At 34.5% G+C, this 23160-nt stretch overlaps 1 pseudogene; it reads right to left on the bottom strand.

Moving 5' to 3' along the window:
* Positions 1 to 10610: 10610 nt before the first annotated feature.
* The window catches only part of LOC122477112, a 43656-nt pseudogene continuing 31106 nt past the window's right edge, over positions 10611 to 23160 (bottom strand).

The following is a 23160-nucleotide window of genomic DNA, read 5'->3' as shown; positions in this document are numbered from 1 at the left end:
AGAATGGTTACTCTTCCTTTCCTTCTGCTGTATCTGTGAGGGAGTACTTCTTGGCTCTTCACCATGAGAATTGAATGGTTTCTCTGAAGGTGAAATCAACAAAAGCCTAACTAACACTATGACACACAGAATATCTCACCCTTCTGCTGGTCCACACTCAGCTTTTAGTAATTTATCAAAATTACCATTTTAAACATTCCTACCAGTTTATGGCTCCTGTGGATTCTACTTCAGGGGAGCAAATCTCAACTGTGATTTTGAATTTGTCTGTTTTTCCAGATATTGTGGTGGTGATGGTTTAACCTATGAACTTGGTGTTTTGATGAGTCCCAGAAAATCCATGTAGTTTTAGTTTGTTCAGCTTTACTTGTTATAAGTTTGGGAGTGATGACTTCCAAGCTCTTTATATATTGCAACTGAAACAAAAATTCCAGATACAGTATTTTTAAATTTATGCTATTTGAAGATAAAGTGAGTGTTATATTTTCTTAAGTATCCACAGGTTTTCAAGGTCTGTACCAAATATTCTAGAATTCACTCAGGTGACCATGCTTAGTGAAAGAGAGCAAAAACTATAACTGGACTGAAACAAATAAAAGTATATAAGTGAAATGTACCATTTAGCAACAGAAATTTGCCACAAGGATGTTTATCACAGAATTGTTGGGGCACCTGGGTGGATCAGTTACTTAAGTGCTCAGGTCATGATTTCACAGTTTGTGATTTTGAGCACCACATCAGGCTCACTGTCATCAGCACAGAACCCACTTCAGATCCTATTTCCTCCTTTCTCTCCGTCTCTCTCCCTCTCATCCACTCTCTCACTCTCTCAAAATAAAGAAAAACTTTTTTTAAAAAAAGAACTGTTTATAATAGGTAAATAGATATAACCTAAACACATGGGTATAAGAAATTTCTTAATTATGACAAGCTCAGAAGATAGAATGCTATGCCAACAATAAATGGAAGTGTCTGTTTCAGAAACATCTTGTCAGCATTGGCTGTTATCCCACTTTTATTTTTGTCAATATTCCAGGTAAAAACTGGAATCCTATTATTTTGATTTGGATTTCTACAATTGTGCATGAACATATCAGTCAGATCATCCTACATTATGTAGCAGTAACAAATAACTCCCAAATCTCAGTAACTTAAAACAACAAAAATAGATTTCTTTTTATTTTATTTTATTTTTTATTTTTTAAAATTTACATCCAAATTAGTTACCATATAGTGCAACAATGATTTCAGGAGTAGATTCCTTAGTGCCCCTTACCCAAAAAATAGATTTCTTGTTCACACTACATATCCAACACATGTTGGTTGGGGGCTCTGCTAGGCTTAGAAAGACCAAAGTGTGAGATTCCCCTTTCTCCACATCCTTGCCAACACCTGGAAAACAGTATGGAGTTTCCTCAAAAAGTTAACAATAGAACTATCCTAAGACCCAGCAACTAAACTACTAGGTATTTACCCAAAGAATACAAAAATACTAATTCGAAGGAATAAATGCACCCTAATGTTTACAGCAGCATTATCTACAATAGCCAAATTATGGAAAGAGCCCAGATGTCCATCAACTGATGAATGGATAAAGATGTGATATATATATAATTACTTAGCTATAAAGAAGAATGAAATCTTGCCATTTGAAAGGACATGGATGGAGCTAGTATTATACTAAGTATATACTAAGTATATATTATACTAAGTATATACTAAGCAAAATAAGTCAGTCAGAGAAAGACAAATACCACATGATTTCACTCATATGTGGAATTTAAGAAACAAAGCAGGGACACCTGGGTGGCTCCATTGGTTGAATGCCTGACTCTTTGATTTTGGCTCAGGTCATGATCCCAGGGTCGTGAGATTGAGCCCCATGTCAGGCTCAGCACTGACTGTGGAGTCTGCTTAAGACTCTCTCTCTCTGCCCCTCTCTCCCGCTCATAGCCTTTCTCTCTAAAAATAATAATAAAAAGAACAAAGGCAAATGATCATAGGGGGGAAAAGAGAGAGGCAAATGAAGAAATAGACCCATAACTGTAGAGAACAAACTGATGGTTACCAGAGGGGAGGTGGCTGGGTGGATGGGTTAAATAGGTGATGGGGTAAAGGAGTACACTTCTGATGAGCACCGGGTGTTGTATGGAAGTGTTGAATCACCATATTATGCACCTGAAACTATTATTATTATATGTTAACTAACTCTATTTAAATAAAAAACTTTAAAAAATAAACTGATGAAATAGTCACTATATATAACATTACTTATTACCATGGAATAGGCAGACAGATCATGAGAAATGATACAGTGGCTATTAAAAGTTTCCCCCCCAGAATTGACAAAAATCTTTCTGTTCCACTTTATTGGTTAAAGCAAGGTATGTGGTCATAGCTGTATTTAAAAGGAGTGGGAAGTTCAAGCCTGTGTTTGGAAAATTAAACAGCAGGAAATCTTGGTGAACAACACTGATAACTAAAAAGGGTCTCAAATCTTGCCATTGAGTACAAGTTCAGTTCATTTCCTATGAACTGAACTACTTACTATTTGCTTACTTACTTATCCATTGGGTTTTTCACTCCATTGGTTTGTAACATTTCTTTGCAAATTCTGAAAACTAGTCTATAAATTGCATCTATCTTCTAACTAGTGTTTCCATTATATGCTGTATTTTCACTTGTATATAGTATTTTGCAACAGCTTTATTGAGATACAATTCTTATGCCACACAATTCACCAGTTTAAGGTGTAAACTCAAAAACTTTTAATATATTAAGAGTAGTGAATTCATCATCAAAATCAACTTTGTAACATTTTCATTACCCCAAGAATATATCCTTCAGCTCTTAGCTGTCAGACTCCATTGCCCCTACTCCCAAACCAGAGTCCACAACTAGTCTACTTTCTGTTCTGGATGGTTCATATAAATGGAATCATATAATAGTTATTTGCTGTTGGCTTCTCTCACTTATCATGTTGTAACATGATCAGTACTTCATTGTTTTGCTGCTAAAAATTATTCCACTGTAGGAATATGCCACATTTTATTTAATTTTAATTGATGGGCATTTTGGTTGCTTCCACTTATTGTCTACTATGACCAGTGCTGCTACAAACATCTGTGCACAGTTTGCATGGATATATGCATCCATTTCCATTTATTTTGGATGTATATCTAAGAGTAGAATTGCTGGAACATATGGTCACCATTTGAAGAAATATCAGACTGCTTACCAAAACAACTGCCCCATTTTACATTTCCACTAGTAATGTATGAGGATTCCAATATCTCTATATCCTTGCCAGTACTTACTATTATGTCTTCACATCCTAGTGGATGTGAAGCAACATCTACTTATGTTTTTTTTTATTTGTTTTTCCTGGTGGCTGATGATGTTGAGCCTCTTTTAATGCAATATCCTCCTTGGAGAAACATCTATCTGCATCCTTTGACCATTTTATTAGGTTAATTATCTTTTTATTTTTTAGTTGTCCTTATATTATTATGTTGGGACATTTTTTTATTCTAGATTCAAGCCCCTTACCAAATATATGATTTGCAAAATGTTTACTCATTCTGTGGGTTCACTTTTCACTTACTTGATCGTATCTTTTGAAGCACAAAATGTTTTAATTTTGATTATGTCCAGTTTGCCTATTCTTTCTTTTGTTGTGTTTGTGATATTATATGTGAGAAACTATTGCCTAACCCAAGGTAACATATAATCATACCTATTTTTTCCTCTAAGAGTTTTATAGTTTTAGGTCTTATATTTAAGTTTTTGATCAATTTCAAGTTTTTATATATTGTGTGACATAGGGATACAAATTAATTCTTTTTCATGTGTCTAACCAGTTTTCCCAACACCATTTGTTGAAAAGACAATTCTCACCCCACTGTATGGTCCTCTCACCATTGTCAAAACTCAGTAAATGTGAAGACTTTTTTCTGAAGTTTCAATTCTATTTGATGTGTGTGTGTGTGTGTGTGTGTGTGTGTGTGTGTGTGTGTCACAGGCAGTCTTGATTGCTGTAGCTTTGTAGTAAGTACCAAAATCCAATAGTGTGAGTCTTCCAACTTTGTTCTATTTAAGGTTTGTTTTGGAAATTCTGGATCCCTTGAATTTTCATATAAACTTTGAAGCAACTTGTGAGTTCCTGAGGGAAAAAAAAGGAGGCTGTAATTTGGTAAGGATTTCATTGACTCTGTAGATCAATTTGGCTAGTATTTTTTAACGTGTATTTATTTTGAGAGAAAGAATGAGTGCATGTGAGTGGGGGGAGGGGCAGAGAGAGAGAGAGAGAGAGAGAGAGAGAGAATCCCAAGCAGGGATGCTCCATATGGAGCCTGATGCAGGGCTCAATCCCATGAACCATGAGATCATGACCTGAGTCAAAATCAAGAGTTGGATGCTCAATGAACTGAGCTACCCAGGCAACCCTGGTTAGTACTGTTACCTTAAAAATTTTGAGTTTTCCCATCCATGAACATAGGGTATCTTTCCATGTGTTTAGGTCTTTTTAAATTCCTTTCAATATTTTGTATTTTCAGTGTATAAATTTTACACTTATTTTTGACTTAAAAATTTTTTTCTGATGCTTTTATATAGTTGTTTTTAAAATTTTTTGTTGATTTGCTCATTACTACTGTATAGAAATACAAATTATTTTTGCATATTTGTATTTTATCATGAAAATTTGCTGAACTTACTAGTTTTAATAGTTTTTTTAGTAGATTTCTTAGAATTTTCTATATATAAGATTAATTCACCAGCAAATGTTAATGGTATTATGAATCATGTTTGATATTGATTTATTTTTTAAACATTATTTTTTAATGTTTATTTTGAGAGAGAGACAGAGAGACAGAGAGAGAGACAGAGGGAGAGAGAGAGAGAGAGAGAGAGAGAGAGAGAGAGAGAGAGAGAATCCCAAACCAACTCTGTAGTGCAGAGCCTGATGTGGGGCTCGATCCCACAAACCATGATATCATTATCTGAGCTAAAATCAAGAGTCAGATGCTTAACCAACTGAGCCACTAGGCACCCCTGAATCATGTTAACATTATCATTCAGCTTTATCAAACTTTTTTTCAAATGTACCCACTGATTTCTATCTAACCTGCAATGCAATTTTCTCTCACCAAGAATATAGGTTAAGAAAAGTCTCTAATATATTCTCCTAGTACTTTTATATTTCAAAATTTGCATTTAAATCTTTGAACCAATTACAGTTTATTTTGGGGGAATACATTTTGTTATTTTTTCCCAAATAGGTCACACTTGACCAAATGCCATTAACTTATTATGGTAAAATATACATACATAATATTTATCATGTTAACCATTATTAGGTGTATATTTCAGTTGCATTAAATACATTCACAATTGTTTGTAACCATCACTACTATTTATACAAAGCATTCTCATCATTCACAACAAAAACACCATGCCCAATAAACAATAACTCCCCTTTTCCTCCTCCCCTAAGCCCCTACTACTACTACTAACTACTATTTTACTTTATGTCTCCATAAATTTGCCCATTCTAGGTACCTCACACAAGTGGAAATATGTATTTGCACTTTTGTGCCTGCCTTACCAATAAGCATAATTTCTTAACGTCAATCTATGGTGTAGTATATATCAGAATTTCATTCCTTCTTGTGGCTAATTAAAATTCTCATTGAATGTATTTATCAAATATTGTGTACCCATTCATCTGCCAATGAACACTTAGGTTGTTTACACCTTTTAGCTATTGTGAATAATAGTGCAAAAACACTGATATAGACATATCTATTTAAGTAAGTCCTTCCAATTACTTTGGGTATATAGCTAGGGGTGAAATTGCTGGGTCATATGGTAGTTCTATCTGTAACCATGTAAGAAGCTGCCAATCTGTTTTCCACACTGACCACACTATTTTACATTCCCACCAGCAATGTACAAGGGCTCTAGTTTCTCCACATCCTTGCTAACACTTGCTATGTTCCATGTTTATTTATTGGAAGAAGAAACACTGTTAAAATGTCTGTAGTACCCAAAGCAATCAACATGTTTAATGCAATCTCTATCAAAATATCACCAGTATTTTCCTTTCTTTAAAACATTATAGTTTTCCTAGTAGGTATAAAATGGTTTTTCATTGTGGTTTTGATTTGCATTTTACTAATGCCTGAAAATGTTAAACATCTTTTCATGTGCTTATTAACCATTTGTATACCTTCTTGGGAGAAATGTCTACTTAAGTCCTTTACCCGTTCTTAATTGGGTTATTTAATTTCTTGTTATTTAGTTTTAGGCATTCTTTACATGTTCTGGATATTAATCACTTTTCAAATATATCAATTCCAAATATTTTCTCCCATTCATGTTATCTGTTCACTTCTTTGATAGTATATTCTGATGTACAAAGGTTGTTAATTTTGATGAAGTCCAATTTATCTATTTTTGTTGTTGTTGTCTGTGCAGTTTGATGTCATGTCCATGAAATCATCATCAAATTCAATGCCATGAAGTTTTCCTCAAATGTTTTCTTATGAGAGTTTTATAGTTTATTTTTTTAAGAGAGTTTTACCTTATAGTTTTATCTCTTTTTTTTAACGTTTATTTATCTTTGAGACAGAGAGAGACAGAGCATGAATGGGGGAGGGTCAGAGAGAGGGAGACACAGAATCTGAAACAGGCTCCAGGCTCTAAGCTGTCAGCACAGAGCCCGACGTGGGGCTCGAACTCACGGACCGCGAGATCATGACCTGAGCTGAAGTCAGCCGCTTAACGGACTGAACCACCCAGGCGCCCCTAGTTTTATCTCTTAAATTAGGTCATGAATTCATCTTGAGTTATTTTTTGTATATGGTGTAAGATAAGGGTCCAACTTCTGTATTTTGCATATGGATATTCAGTTTCCCTGCATCATTTATTGAAGACTGTCTTTTCTCCATTGACAGGTCTGGCACCCTTATTGAAAACCAACTGACTACTGATTTTTTGTTTACTTCTGGGGTCTCTCTACTTTATTCCACTGGCCTATGTATTCTTATGCAAGTACAATACTGTTTTAATTGCTGTAGCTTTGTATTAAGTTTTGAAGTTGAGAAGTGTGAATCCTCCAACTTAACTTTTTTTCTTTTTCAAGACTTTTATGATTATCAAGAACCCATTCCAATTCTGTATAAATTTGAGGATCAGGTTTTTCATTTATGTGAAGAAGGCTGAATTTATGTTGCATTGAATTTGTAGATCATTTTGGATACTGTTGACATCTTAACAATGCTAAGTCTTTGTAACCATGGACATACAGTGTCTTTCCATTTATTTAAGCCTTCTAAAATTTCTTTCAGAAATATTTTATAGCTTTCAGCATACAAATCTTTCACCTCTCTGGTTAGATATACTGTAAAATATTTAATTATTTTAGATGCTATTGTAAATGTAATTGATTTCTTATTTCCTTTTGGATAGTTTATTCCTGTTGTATAGAAACACAAATGAATTTTTAGTGTTGTCCTTGTGCCCTGCAACTTTGCTAAATTGGATTATTAGCTCTAATGGCTGTCTTTTGGATTATTTGTGTCTATATGTATTAAAAAAAATCATACCAGCAGTAAATACAGATAATACTACTTTTTTCTTTCCAATTAGTATGTTTATTTTTATTTTTATTTTTTCTTATAGAATAGCTCTGGATAGAACTTCTATTACAATGGCAAATAGCAGCAATAAAATTTGGCAGTCTTATCTTGTTCTTGATCTTAGAGGAAACCTAAGTCTTTCACCACCAAGTACCATGTTAGCTGTGGAATTTTCACAACTACCTGTTATCATGATGAGGAATTTTCTATTTCTAGGTTTCTGAGTTTTTATTATTAAAGGGTACTGGATTTTGTCAAATGATTTTTCTTTGTCAACTGAGATAATAATGTTTTCTTCTATTATTTCTATGAATGTAATGTATTACATTGATTGATTTTCTTATGTTGAAACATCCTTAAATTCCCAGGACAAATCCCATATAGTTATGCTGAAAAATCTGTTTAATATGTTGTTGGATTTTATTTGCTTTTGTGTTGAGGATATTTGTGTTATATTTATAAAATGTATTAGTTTTTATTTTTTCTTGTAATATCTTTATCTGAATTTGATATCAGGGTAGTGATGGCCTCACAGAAAGAGTTTTAGAAAGCACTTCTCCAATTTCTTGGAAGAATTTGAGAATTCTTGGTGTTAATATTTCATCGAATACTTAATAGAATTCACTGGTGAAAGTATTTGCTCCAGGACTTTCTTTTTGGGAGACTTTTGATTACTGATTCAATCTTTGTTTTAGGTCTTTTGAGAATTTTTTATTATGGTAAAAATACATAACATAAAATTTAGCATCTTAACTATTTTCAAGTGTACAGTTCAGTAGGGTTAAATATATTCACATTATTGTGAAGAGATCTCCAGAAAATTTTCATCTTGCAAATCTGAAACTCTATACTGATTAAATAATTCCCCTCTCCCCAGCCCATGGAAACCACCATTCTACTTTCTGTAGCTATGACTTGACTACTTTAGATACATTATGTGGGCAGAATCATACATATTTATTTTTAATGTAACTGGCTAATTTTACTTAGCATAATGTCATCAATGTTACTTTTATGTTGAAGCATATGACAGGATTTCTCTCCTATTTAATGTTGAATAATATTCCATTGTATGCACACACACATTTTGTTTATCCATTCATCCTTCAGTAGACATTTTAATTGCTGCTACCTCTTGGTTATTGTGACTAGTGCTGCCATGAACATGAACATGCAGATAGCTCTTCAAAACTTTGCTGTCAATTATTTCAGATATATACCCAGCAGTAAGATTGTTAGATAATATGGTCATTCTATTTTAAAATTTTTGAGGACCCTCCCTACTGTTTTCCACAATGGTTTCACTATTTCAATACCACTAACAGATCTTAAGTGCTCCAAATTTTCCATATCCTTGCCAAAACTTGTTGTTATCTGATTTTTATTTTATAATAGCCATCCTAATAGGTGTAAGGTAGTATCACATTGTGGTTTTGATTTACATTTTTCTGATGATTAGTAATGTGGACCATCTTTGCATGTGCTTGTTGGTCATTTGTATATCTTCTTTGGCGAAAAGTATATTCAAGTTCATTGCCCATTTTTAAATCAAGTTGTTTGACTTTTTGTTATTGAGTTACAGTTCTTTATAAATTCTAAACATTTATCTGGGAATGCAAGCTGGTGCAGCCACTTTGGAAAGCAGTATGGAATTCCTCAAAAAAAACTAAAAATAGAACTACCCTATGACCCAGAAATTGCACTACTAGGCATTTATCCAAGGGATACAGGTGTGCTGTTTTGAAGGGACACATGAACCCCCATGTTTATAGCAGCACTATCAACAACAACCAAAGTATGGAAAGAGCCCAAATGTCCATCGATGGATGAATGGATAAAGAAGGTGTGGTATATATATATACTAAGGAGTATACTCGGCAATCAAAAATAATGAAATCTTGCCATTTGCAACTACACGGATGGAACTGGAGGGTATTATGCTAAGTGAAGTTAGTCAGAGAAAGACAAAAATCATATGACTTCAATAATATGAGGACTTTCAGAGACAAAACAGATGAACGTAAGGGGAGGGAAACAAAAATAATATAAAAACAGGGAGGGGGACAAAACAGAAGAGACTCATAAATATGGAGAATAAACTGAGGGTTACTGGAGGGGTTGTGGGAGGGGGGATGGGCTAAATGGGTAAGGGGCATTAAGGAATCTACTCCTGAAATCATTGTTTCACTACATGCTAACTAATTTGGATGTACATTTTTAAAAATTAAAATAAAAAAGTTCTAAATATTTATCCATTATTAGGCACATAATAATTTTCAATTATCTTCTCCCCTTCATAGGGTACCTTTCATTCTGTTGATCATGCTCTTTGATTCACAAAAGTTTTTTAATGTTTGATGTAGTCCCATCTGTCTACTTTACCTTTTGTTCCTTGTACTTTTGGTGTTATATTGAAGAAATAATTGCCAAGTCCAATTTATAAAGATTTTTCCTTCTGTTTTATGTAAGAGTTCTATAATTTGGGTTCTTGCATTTAGGTCTTTAATCTATTTTGAGTTATTTTTTGTATATGGTACAAGAGAAGGGCCCCAATTTCTTTTGGATATAGATACCCAGCTTTCCCATCATCATATCTGGTTTTATGTTTGTTTGCTTTGTTTTGTATTTCTTTTTTGTATTTTCTTCCATTTGTATTGGTCTCTTTTTATTTCTTTTGGTAATCGCTTCCATAATTAAACACTTCCATTTGTAGGTGATGAAATGTGTAAGGAATCCACTTCAAATGTTGGCACAGCTATACTTATGGCCTTTCCCTTTACTTGAACTCAGAAGTAAGACTTTTTGTTCTTGTTTTTTATATTCCAGTCCCAGAAGTAGTTTTCACTGTAGAAATTATCTGCAGGCAGTCTTGTGCTTTCTAGCAATAGTCTACAACCAGGCTCTAGCTTCTCCAAGACACTGCACAGGATGGATTTAAATATGTATTAAACTAAGAGGAATTCTTTCAAATGAGTTTAAATGCATTTCATTATTATAAACCTACATGACTTTCTTTTTTCTTAAAAACAATGCTTTTCTAAGTAAATCAAGGTCAAAATAAATGAAGAGCTCAAGATGACATCAATCCTATTTGTTTAAATCCCAGCGTTGTGTGGATGAAGAGCAGCAGCCAGTTATGACAACAGGCGATACATCCAAAGCAATAGCCAAATTCCTTAACATTTTTCCATTTCTAAACCATCCTTAAAGAAAATCATATTTGTGGTTACACCATCCTCAAAATAGTCCAGCAGAGCAACCATGCCATCTGGATTCGTATTTTCACCAATAAAGAACTGGTAGTTTTTGAAATTAGCAAGGATGAGGGTGGGTGATGGGTATTGAGGAGGGCACCTGTTGGGATGAGCACTGGGTGTTGAATGGAAACCAATTTGACAATAAATTTCATATTTTAAAAATAAATAAATTAAAAATTAAAAAAATAAAACTTAAAAAAAAAAGAAATTAGCAAGGATGTGCTTGATTTGTTCTGTGGCCCTTGTTATAAAAGGTTTTATTCTTTCTGGCCTCTGTTCTTCAAGTTTGCCTTTGTTGATTTCATGTAATCTTCAATTTACTTCTTGTAGGCTTCTTTTGTGAAGCTGTTTTCCTGAAAGTTATGTCTCACTGTGCTTTTGGTATATTTGCATTTGGTGCCGTTATCAGAGGCATTTCCACTGATGAGCAAGTCACCAATGTTACCCTCTGTCCTACTGACCATCCTCCCCTCCACCTCCAGGCACAGCCCATCTATGATCTGCAGATCATATAGATGTCAGAGAACATCTCATCATGGCTAATGAGGTTCCAGTAGATGATTACGACTCTGGCTGGAGAAAGATGAGGTTGGCGCTAGCTTTACAGGAACTGGGAGCTCTGAGCTGATGGTATAGCAGGAGTGGCACTAGTGGGAGGGGGAGCAGGTGGAAAAGCTCCCATCACCATTTGTTTACAAGACAGCCCTTTCCCCATTAAATGGTCTTGGCACCTTTGTTAAATATAATTTAACCATATATACAAAAATATATTGCTAGGATCTTTATTCTATTCCACTGCTCTTTTTGTCTGTCTTTATGACAGTACACTCTTTGGATAACTGTAACTTTGTAATATTTTAAAGTCAGGCCTCAAAACTGGTTCTTTTTCAAAATTGTTTTGGCTATCTGAGGTCCATTAAGATTCTATATGAATTTTGGGATGTTTTCTTCATTTCTGAAAAAGGTATGTTGGGACTGTGATAGGGATTGTGTTGAATCAGTAGAGAGAGCACTTTGGGTAGTATGGTCATCTTAATAATATTAAACCTTCAAATACATAAACATAGGATGTCTTTCCCTTTATTTGTGTCTTCTAAAACTTTTTTTCAGCAAAAAAACCCCACAAAACTTCTTTCAGCAATATTTTCTTGTTTTCAGTGTACAAGTCTTTCACTTCCATAGTTAGGTTTATTTCTAAGTATTGTATGGCTTTGATGCTATTGTAAATGAAATTGTTTTCTTAATTTCCTTTTTGGATTGTCCACAGTTCATTTACAGGAACACAACTGATATTTAATTTTTGATTTTGCATCCTCAACTTTCCTGAATTCATTCTTTGGTTCTATCAGTGTGTGTGTGTGTGTGTGTGTACACAAAATCTTTAGCATTTTCTACATATAAAATCAAATCATTTGCAAACAGATAATTTTACTTATTTCTTAAAGTTTTTATTTAAATTCCAGTTAGTTAACATACAGTGTAATATTAGTTTAAGGTGGACAACATAGTGATTCAACACTTCCATACAACACCCAGTGCTCATCATAAGTGTACTCCTTAATCCCCATTACCTATTTAACTCATCTCCCCCCACCTCCCCTCTGGTAACCATCAGTTTGTTCTCTATAGCTAAGATTGTTTCTTGGTTTGCCTCTCTCTCCCTTTTTTTTCCCTTTGCTCATTTGGCTCACTAGCCCCATCCATGTCCTTACAAATGGCAAGATTTCATTCTTTTTATGGCTGAATAATATTCTAGTGTATACATATATCACATTTTCTTATCCATTCATCAGTTGATGGGCATTTGGGCTCTTTCAATAATTTGGCTATTGTAGAGAATATAATGCTGCTATAAACATAGGGGTTCATGTATCCCTTGGAATTAGTGTTTTTGTTTTTTGGGTAAATACCTCATAATACAATTGCTGGATCTTAGGGTAGTTCTATTTTTAACTTTTTGAGGAACCTCTATACTGTCTTCTACACTGGCTGCACTAGTTTGTATTCCCACCAACAGTGCAGGAGGGTTTCCCTTTCTTCACATACTCACCAAAACATGTTGTTCTTGTGTTGTTGATTTTAGCCATTTTAAAAATATGAGGTGATATCTCATTGTAGTTTTGATTTGTATCCCTGATGATCAGTGATGTTCAGCATCTTTTCATGTGCCTATTGGCCATCTGTATGTAATCTTTGGAAAAATGTCTATTTATGTCTTCTACCCATTTTTTAACTTGGATTATTCATTTTTCCGTGTTGAGTTTTATACATTGTTTGTATATTTTGGATACTAACCCTTTATTAGGTATGTCCTTTCCAAATATATTCTCCCATTCAGTAGGTTGTCTTTTACTTTTGTTGACTGTTTGCTGTGCATAAGCTTTTTGTTTTGAATACGTCCCAGTAGTTTATTTTTGGTTTTGTTTCCCTTGCATCAGGAGACATATCCAGAAAGAAGTTGCTATGGGAGATGTCAAAGAGGTTACTGCCTGTGTCCTCCTCTAGGATTTTTATGGTTTCAAGTTTCACACGTAGGTCTTTAAACCGTTTTGAATTTATTCTTGTGTATGGTGTGAGAAAGTGGTCCAGTGTTTTTGTTTTCATTCATATTTAAATATTTTCTAATTTTCTTTGTAATTTCTTTTTTGACCGATTTGTTTGATGTTGTTTAATTTCTGCAATTTGTGAATTTTCCAGTTTTCTTTATCTGATTTCTAAATTCATGCCATATTGTTGAAGAAGTTATTTTGTATATGTATCTTTTCAAATCTACAAAGACTTGTTTTATGTCTTAACATGTGGTCTTTCTTGGAGAATGTCCTATGTGTACTTGAGAATAATGTGTATTCTTTTTTGTTGGGTTGAGTGTTCTGTAAACGTTGATTAGGTCTAGTTGGTTTATTATGTTGTTCAAGTTTTTTTTATTTCCTTACTCATCTTCTGCCTACTTTATCCACACATTATGGAAAATGATGTATTAAAGTCTTCAACTGTTATTTTACAACTATTTCTCCCTCCAATTCTGTCAATGTTTGCTTCTACAATTCTGTCAATGTTTGATTCATAAAGTGTCTACTAGGTATGTAAATGTTTATACGTGTTATGTCCTCTTTCTGTATTGACACTTTATTAATATAAAATGTCCTTCTCTGTTGTCTATAACCTTTTAAAATCTCCGTCTATTGTTTCTGGTATTGGTATAGCCAACACAGTATTCTATTGTTTACTATTTATATAGAATTTTTTTTCCATCCTTTACTTTTTAATCTTCTCTTTGGAGCTAAAATGAGTCTCTTGCGTAGAGTATATAGTTGCATCATGTTTTTTAAATCTCTTCTGCAAATGTATTTATTTTGATTGAAATATTTTATCCATTTACACTTAAATTAATTATTGATAGGATAGACTTACTTTTGCCGTTATGTTATTTATTATAAGCCTTATAGCTTTTGCATCCCTCATTTCCTTCATTATTGCCTTCTTTTATATTTAATTAATTTTTTAAAAATACTTAATTACCTTCTCATTTTCCTCTGGATATATTGTATAGATATTTTCTTTATGACTATGGGAATTACATTTAATATTGTAAAGTCATAACAATATCTGAATTCATCCCAACTGAACTCTAGTAGTCTACAAAAGTTACTTCCATACACTTCCATTGCCCCTCTTTCTGCTATTGTTATCACAGATCATATCTTTATACATTCTGTACCCAAAAGCATAGCTCAATGATTGCTTTTTTTATACTCTTGTATTTAAGTTCAAGTTGGTTAATATAAAATGTAATATTAGTTTCAGGTGCAGAAGTTAGTAATTCATCATTTGCATACAACACCCAGTGCTCATCACAACTACTGCCCTCCTTAATACTCATCACCCATTTAACCCATTCCCTGACCCATCTCTTCTCCAGCAACCCTCAGTTTTTTCTCTATAGTATACAGTTTGTTTTCTGGTTTGTCTCTCTCTTCTTTCCCCCTATATTCATCTATTTTGTTTCTTAAATTCCACATATAAGTAAAATCATACGGTATTTGTCTTTCTCTGACAACACTTATTTCACTTAGTAGCAAAGTAAATTAAAAAAAAAACCTAAAAGGCAACCTTTGGAATGGGAGAAGATGTTTGCAAATGACATATCTGATGAATGGCTAGTGCCCCAAATATATAAAGAACTTATTAAACTCAACACCCCCCCCAAAAAAAAACCCCAAATTTCTGCTCCTTTCTATCTCTCTTCTCATGGAATTCCCACAATTGTTTATGTTGGTCTATTGTTCAGCTTTGTGGTGCCCCACAGGTCTCTCAGGCTGTGTTCACTTTTCATTTTTTCTTCCTATTTATCAGACTCAATAACTTCCATTGACCTTACTTCAAATTAACTGATTCATTTTACTGCTTGCTCAAATCTGCTGAACCTCTCAAGAGTATTTTTCACTTCAGTCATTTTAACTTTCAAGTCCAAAATTCCCTTTTGGTTCCTTTGTATTATTTCCCTTAACTGATATCCTCATTTCATTCATCCATTATTTCTCTTTCTTTGTCTATGACTTCTGTTAGCTTTAAAGTCTTTGTCTATTATGTGTGACACTTGTGCTTCCTCAGGTATGTTTCCTGTAGATTTATTTTGTTCTGTTGAATGAGTCACATTCTCATGTTTCTTTGTATGCCTTATGATCTTTTGCTGAAAGCCGAACACTTGAATCTTATGATGTGGTAACTCTGGAAATCACAATCTCTTTCCGATATCCAGGATTTTACTGGTTTTTATGTTATTATTGCAGGGTGTCTCTTTGCTGGAAATCAGGCTGAGGTGAAATTTGAGATCTTCTTGGGGTTTTTCTGAGACTATGTCTTTCCTTGGGCATGCACTATGGCTTTCTAAATTATCCTGTACATGCATTTGTTTTTTAATGCCTCCCCCCCACCAAAAAAGCTGCAGGTCCATCTCCTCTACATACTTTGGAACCCACCTTAGCTGGTAGGTGTGAAACAATTACCAGCCTTGGTGCCTACACCTCAGTGAGCAGAAATTATCAAAAATCAGAACACAAACCCCAATCCTTAGAGGACAATGTCCCTATTGTCCACCCTGGCTCCAGCGAGTCATGCTTCAAATGCATGTTGCTGTCCCATAGTTTCCTGCCATGGGCCTGGAGATTGGAGAATTAGTAGCTGAAATTGACTGATAATATCCATCATTTGTCAGCTAAGCTTTCCCCTGAAAGTAGCAATAGTTCAAATAGAATCCATGGTTCTAATCTAGTCACTTCAGATAATTTTTACAAGTAAAGCTATTTTCTAGGTGGAGAGATGGTTTCATGGCCCTTTCTACAACACAATCTTTCCTGACACTACTCCCCAAATACTGTTTTTGAACAATCCATCTTTTTCCCACAGAGTTGTCTTGCCATCTTTATTATATATAAACTCTCTGTATCTATTTTGGCCAGTTTCTGACTTCTAGTCTGTTCTATAGTTCTACTTTTAACTCATCACCAAATTATCTAATTATTGTAGTTTCATAATTAACACACACATAAACACACACACACACACACACACATTCAAGTTAGTTAAAACAGTGTAGTCTTGGTTTCAGGAGTAGAATCCAGAGATTCCTCTATCACACATGACACTGTGTTCTCACCCCAAAAAGTACCCTCCTTAATACTCATCACCCTTTTAATCCATCCTCCCACCCACCTCCCCTCTAGCAACGCTCAGTTTGTTCTCTGTATTTAAGAGTCTCTTATGGTTTGCCTCCCTATTTTATCTTATTTTTTCTTCCCTTCCCCTATGTTAATTTGTTGTGTTTCTCGAATTCCACATGAGTGAAATCATATAATATCTGTCCTTCTCTAACTTATTTTGCTTAGCATAATACCCTCAAGTTCCATCCATGTTGTTGACAAGATATCATTTTTTTCATTGCCAAATAGTATTCCACTGTGTGTGTGTGTGTGTGTGTGTGTGTCCCACATCTTTATCCATTCATCAGTCAATGAACATTTGGGCTCTTTCCATAATTTGGCTATTATTATTAACGCTGATACAAACATTGCAGTGAAGGTGCCCCTCTAATCAGCATTTTTGTGTCCTTTGGATAAATACCTAGTAGTACAATTTCTGGGTCATAGCATAGTTCTATTTTTAATTTTTTTGAGGAACCTCCATACTGTTTACCAGGGTGGCTGCACCAGTTTGAATTCCCACCAAAAGTGCAATAGGGCTCCCCTTTCTCCACATCCTCACCATTATGTGTTGTTTCTGGAGTTATTAATTTTAGTCATTCTGACAGGTGTGAGGTGGTATCTCATTGTGGTTTTGATTTGTATTTTGTCTGATGATGAGCGATGTTCAGCATCTTTTCATGTGTCAGCCATCTGATGTCTTTGCAAACGTGTCTGTTCATGTCTTCTGCCCACTTATTCACTGGGTTGTCTATTTTTTTTTGATGTTGAGTTTGGTAAGTCTTCATAGATTTTTGATACTAACCCTTTATCCTAATGTCATTTGCAAATATTGTCTACCATTCCATCAGTTGCCTTTAAGTTTTGTTGATTGTTTCCTTCACTGTGAATAATCTTTTTATCTTTATGATGTTCCAATAGTTTATTTTTGCTTTTATTACCTTGCCTTTGGAGACATGTCAAGACGTTGCTGTGGCCAAGGTCAAAGAGTTTGCTGCCTGTTTTCTCCTGTAGGATTTTGATGGTTTCTTGTCTCATATGTAGGTCTATCATCCATTGTGAGTTTATTTTTGTGTATGGTGTAAGAAATGGTCCAGTTTCATTCTTCTGCATGTTGCTGTCAGGTTTTCCCATCACCATTTGTTGAAGAGAGTTTTTTCCTTTGGATATTCTTTTCTGCTCTAAGATTAGTTGGCTATACATATGTGTGTCCATATCTGGGCTCTGTATTCTATTCCATTTATCTATGTGTCTGTGTTTTTGTGCCCATTCCATAGTGTCTTGATGATTACAGCTTTGTAATACAGATTAGAGTCTGGGATTGTGATGCCTCCAACTTCAGTTTTATTTTTCAACATGACTTTGGCTATTTGGGATTTTACATGGTTCCATACAAATTTTAGGATTGTTTGTCCTAGCTCTGTGAAGAATATTGGTGTTACTTTGATAGAGATTGCATTGAATGTGTAGATTGCTTTGGGTCGTATTGATATGTTAATAATATTCTTCCAATCCATGAGCATGAGATGCTTTTCTATTTCTTTGTGTCTTCTTCAACTTCTTTCATAAGCTCTATAGTTTTCAGCATACAGATATTTTACCACTTTGGTTAGGTCTATTCCCAGGTATCTTATGGTTTTTGGTGACATTACAAATGGGATTGATTCCTTGATATCTCTTTCTGCTGCTTCATTACTGGCATATAGAAATGCAACCAATTTCTGTACATTGATTTTATATCCTGTGACTTCACTGACTTCATGTATCAGCTCTAGAAGTTTTTTGGTGGAGTCTTTTGGGCTTTCCATGTGGAGTATTATGTCATCTGTGAAGAGCAAAAGTTTGAGTTCTTCCTTGCCATTTAGGATGCCTTTTATTTTGTTTTGTTGTCTGATTGCTGAGGCTAGGACTTACAGTACTATGTTGAACAAAAGTGGTGAGAGTGGATATCCCTGTCATGTTCCTGATCTTAGGGGGAAAGCTTTCAGTTTTTACCCATTGAGGATGATATTAGCTGTGGATGTTTTGATGATGTTGAGATATGTTCCTTCTATTGCCATTTTCTTCAGGATTTTTACCAAGAGTGGATGCTGTATTTTGTCAAATGCTTTTTCTGCATTTCTATTTACAGGATCATATCATTTCTTTCATTAATGTGGGGTATCACATTGATTGATTTGTGAATATCCAACCACCCCTGCATCCCAGGAATATATCCCATTTGATACAGGTGAATAATTCTCTTAATGCACTGTTGAATTCAAATTGCTAGTATCTTGTTGAGAATTTTTGCATCCAGTTTCATCAGGGATATTGTCCTGTAATTTTCCTTTTTAGTGGGGTCTTTGGTTTTGGAATCAAGGTAATGCTGGCCTCGTAGAATGAGTTTGGAAGTTTTCCTTCCATTTCTATTTTTTGGAAGAGTTTGAGGAGAATTGGCATTAATTCTTCTTTAAATGTCTGGTAGAATTTCTCTGGGAAGCCAACTCGCCCAGGACTCTGGTTTGGTGGGAGATTTTTTTTTATAACCAATTCAATTTCTTTGCTTGTTATGGGTATGTTCAAATTATCTATTTCTTCTTTTTCAGTTTTGGTAGTGTGTTTCTAGGAATTTGTCCATTCCTTCCATATTGCCCAATTTTTTAGCATATAATTTTCATAGTATTCTTATAATTGTTTGTATTTCTCTGGTGTTTGTGATCTCTCCTTTCTTATGTATTGTTTTATGTATTTGGATCCTTTCTCTTTTCTTTTTGATAAATCTGGCTTGGGGGTTATCAATTCATTTATTTTTTTCAAAGTACCAGCTGTCAGTTTCATTGATCTGTTCTACTGGGTTTTGTTTGTTTGTTTCTATATCTTTTATTTCTACCGTAACCTCTATTTTTACCCTTCATCTGCTGGCTTTAGGCTTTATTTGCTGCTCCTTTTGTAGCTTCTTTAGGTTTAAGGTGAGGTTGTGTATTTGGGACCTTTCTTGCTTCTTTAGATAGGCTGGAATTGCAATGTAATTTCCTCTTAGGATTGCTTTTGCTGCACCACAAAGGGTTTGGACTCTTGTGTATTTTCATTGGTTTGCACGTATTTTTTATCATTTCTTCTTTAATTTCCTGGTTAACCCATCCATTCTTTAGTAGGATGAGTTTTAACTTCCATGTATTTGAGGGCTTTCCACATTTTTTCCTGTAGTTAATTTCAGGCTTCATAGTGTTGTGATCTGAAAATATGCATGGTATGATTTCAATCTTTCTGTACCAGTTGAGGGCTGATTTGTGACCTAGTATGTGTTCTGTTTTGGAAAACGATCTATATGCACTTAGGAAGAATGTGTATTTTTCTGCTTTAGGATGAAATGGTCTGAATTTATCTCTGAAGTACACCTGGTCAAGTGTGTCATTCAAACCCACTGTTTCCTTGTTGATTTTCTGCTCAGACGATCTGCCCATGCTGTAAAGTGGGGTATTAAAGTTTACTATTATGGTATTATTATCAATGAGTTTCTTTATGTTTATTATTAATTGAATGATATATTTGTGTGCTCCCAATTTGGATGCAAATATTTACAATTGTTAGATCTTCTTGGATAGATCCATTAATTATGATGTAATGTCCTTCTTTCTCTTGTTACAGCGTTAGTTTTTTTAATGTTTATTTATTTTTGAGAGAGAGACGGAGAGAATGTGAATGGGGGAGGGGAAGAGAGAGAGGGAGACACAGAATCCAAAGCAGGCTCCAGGCTCTGAGTTGTCAGCACAGAGCCTGATGCAGGGCTGGAACTCACAAACCATGAGATCATGACCTGAGTTGAAGTTGGATGCTTAACTGACAGAGCCACCCAGGTGCCCCTCAAAGCAGAATTTTTCAGTTTAATGAAGTCCAGCCTACCAAGTTTTTTTTGTCTTCATAGACTGTGCCTTTGGTGTTGTACTAAAATGTCATCACCAATCCCAAGGTCATCAAGATTTTCTTTTATGTCAGGTTCTAGGTGTTTTATAGTTTTGCATTTTACAGTTAGCTCTGTGATGCATTTTGAGTTAATTTTTGTGAAGAATATAAAGTCTGTGCCCATTTTTTTTTTGCCTATGGATGTCCAGTTATTCCAACACTATTTACTGAAAAGACTAACTTGTCTCCATTTTATTGCCTTTACTCCTTTATCAAAGATCAGTTCACTATTTTTATATGGGTCTATTACCAGACTCTCAATTCTATTCCATAGATCTATTTGTCATTCTTTCACCAGTATCATAATGTCTAGATTATTGTAGCTTTATAAGTCTTAAGGTCAAATAGTGAAAATTCTCCAGCTTTGTTCTTCTCTTTATTTTTTTAATATATTTTTTAAATATTTATTTTTGAGAAAAAGAGAGAGAGACAGAGAGAACAGGGGAGGAACAGAGAGAGAGAGAGAGAGAACAGGTGAGGAGCAGAGACAGTGGGAAAGAATCCAATGCAGCCTCCAGGCTCTGAGCTGTCAGCACAGAACCCAACACAGGGCTTGAACTCACAAACCCTGAGATCATGACCTGAGCCAAAATTGGACGCTTAACCAACTGAGCCACCCAGGCGCCCCTGTTCTTCTCTTTAAATATGGTGTTGGATATTTTGTGTCTTTTTCCTTGCCACATAAACTTGAGAATCAGCGTGTCAATGTCTACATGTCTTGCTGGGATTTTGATTGGGACTGCATTGAATCTATAGATAAAGTTGGGAAGAACTGGCATTTACACAATACTGATTCTTCCTATCCACAAACATGGAACACCTCTCCATTTATTTATCTCGTTTGAATTCTTTCACCAGAGTTTTGTAATTTTCCTTATATGGATCTTATACACATTTTGTAGATTTTACACAAGTATTTCATTTTGGGGGTGACTTATGTAAATGGTGGCAAACGTAAATGGCATTGTGTTTTTAATTTCAAATTCCAGTTACTCATTGTTGGTATACAGGAAAGCAATGGCCATTAAAAAAAAAATTAATGTATTTATTTTTTGAGCAAGAAAGACAGAGTGTGAGTGGGGGAGGAGCAGAGAGAGATAGGGAGACACAGAATCCGAAGCAGGCTCCAGGCTCTGAGCTGTCAGCACAGAGCCCAATGTGGGGCTCGAACATATAAGCTGTGAGATCATGACCTAAGCCAAAGTCAGACACTTAATGAGCCACACAGGCACCCCTGGCCATTTTACATTATATTAACCTTATATCCTACAACTTTGTTATATTCATTTAGCTCCAGAGGGTTTTTTGTTTGTTTTTTGTCAACTATTTCAGATTTTCTACATAGGCAATGATGTCACCTTTGAACAAAGTTTTATTATTGCTTTTTGTTCTAAATCTACATCCCTTTTATTTCTTTATCTTGCATTAATGCATTAACAAGAACTTCCAATACAAAGTTGAAAAGTAATAGTGAGAAAAGACTTCTTGTCTTGTTGCTGATCATTGTGGGAAAGGTTCTGACTTCTCACCATTATGTATGATGCTAGATGTAAGCTTTTGTAGATTTTCTTTATCATGTTGAGAAGTTTCCCCTCTTCTTAGTTTGAAAGTTTTTATCAAAAATGGGTGTTGTATTTTTACCAAATGCTTTTTCTGTATCTATTGGTATGCTTATTGGTGTTTCTTTTTTAGCCTGTTGATGTGATGGACTACATTAATTGATTTTTGAATATTGAACCAGCCCTTTATACCTGAGTAAAATCCCACTTGGCCATGATATATAACTTTTTGTACACAGATCATGGTTTTCTTTTGTAGCAAAGGAGAAAGGGTTTGAAAAAAATTTCTCTGATTTTTCTAGGTGTATGCTTTGAATGGAAACCTGAGTTTATTTACTTTAAACAGTTAATCAATTGTCACAATATGTCTAGGATATTTTATTCCATTCTCCTCTCATTACAAATGTTACCTATGTGGTCAACTTACCTTGGACAAAGCAGGAAAGAATATCCAATGGAAAAGACAATCTCTTCAACAAATGTTGGGAAAACTGGACAGCAACAAGAAGAATGAAAATGGACCATGTTATTATTATATGATACACAAAAATAAATTCAAAATGGATGAAAGACCTAAATGTGAGACAGGTAACCATAAAAATCTAGAGAATAATACAGGCAGTAACCTCTTTGATATGGGCCAGAGCAACTTCTTACTAAATATGTTTCCTGAGGCAAGAGAAACAAAAGCAAAAATAAGCTATTTGGACTTCATCAAGATTAAAAGCTGCACAGCAAAGGAAGCAATCAACAAAACTAAAAGGCAACCTTTGGTATGAGAGAAGATACTTGCAAATGACAGATCTGATAAAGTGTTAGTATCCAAAATGTAAAAATAACTTATCAAACTCAACACCCAATACCCAAATAATCCAATTAAAAAATTGGCAGAAGACGTGTATAGACATTTTTTAAAGAAGACATACATATGGCTAACAGACACGTGAAAACATGATCAACATCACTTATCATCAAGGAAATACACATCAAAACCATGATACCACCTCACACCAGTCAGAATGACTACAATTAACAACACAGGAAACAAAAGGTATTGGCA

This window comes from Prionailurus bengalensis, chromosome X (genome assembly GCF_016509475.1).
Source record: "Prionailurus bengalensis isolate Pbe53 chromosome X, Fcat_Pben_1.1_paternal_pri, whole genome shotgun sequence".
Lineage (NCBI taxonomy): Eukaryota > Metazoa > Chordata > Mammalia > Carnivora > Felidae > Prionailurus > Prionailurus bengalensis.
This window is presented reverse-complemented; position numbering and strand designations above follow the sequence as displayed.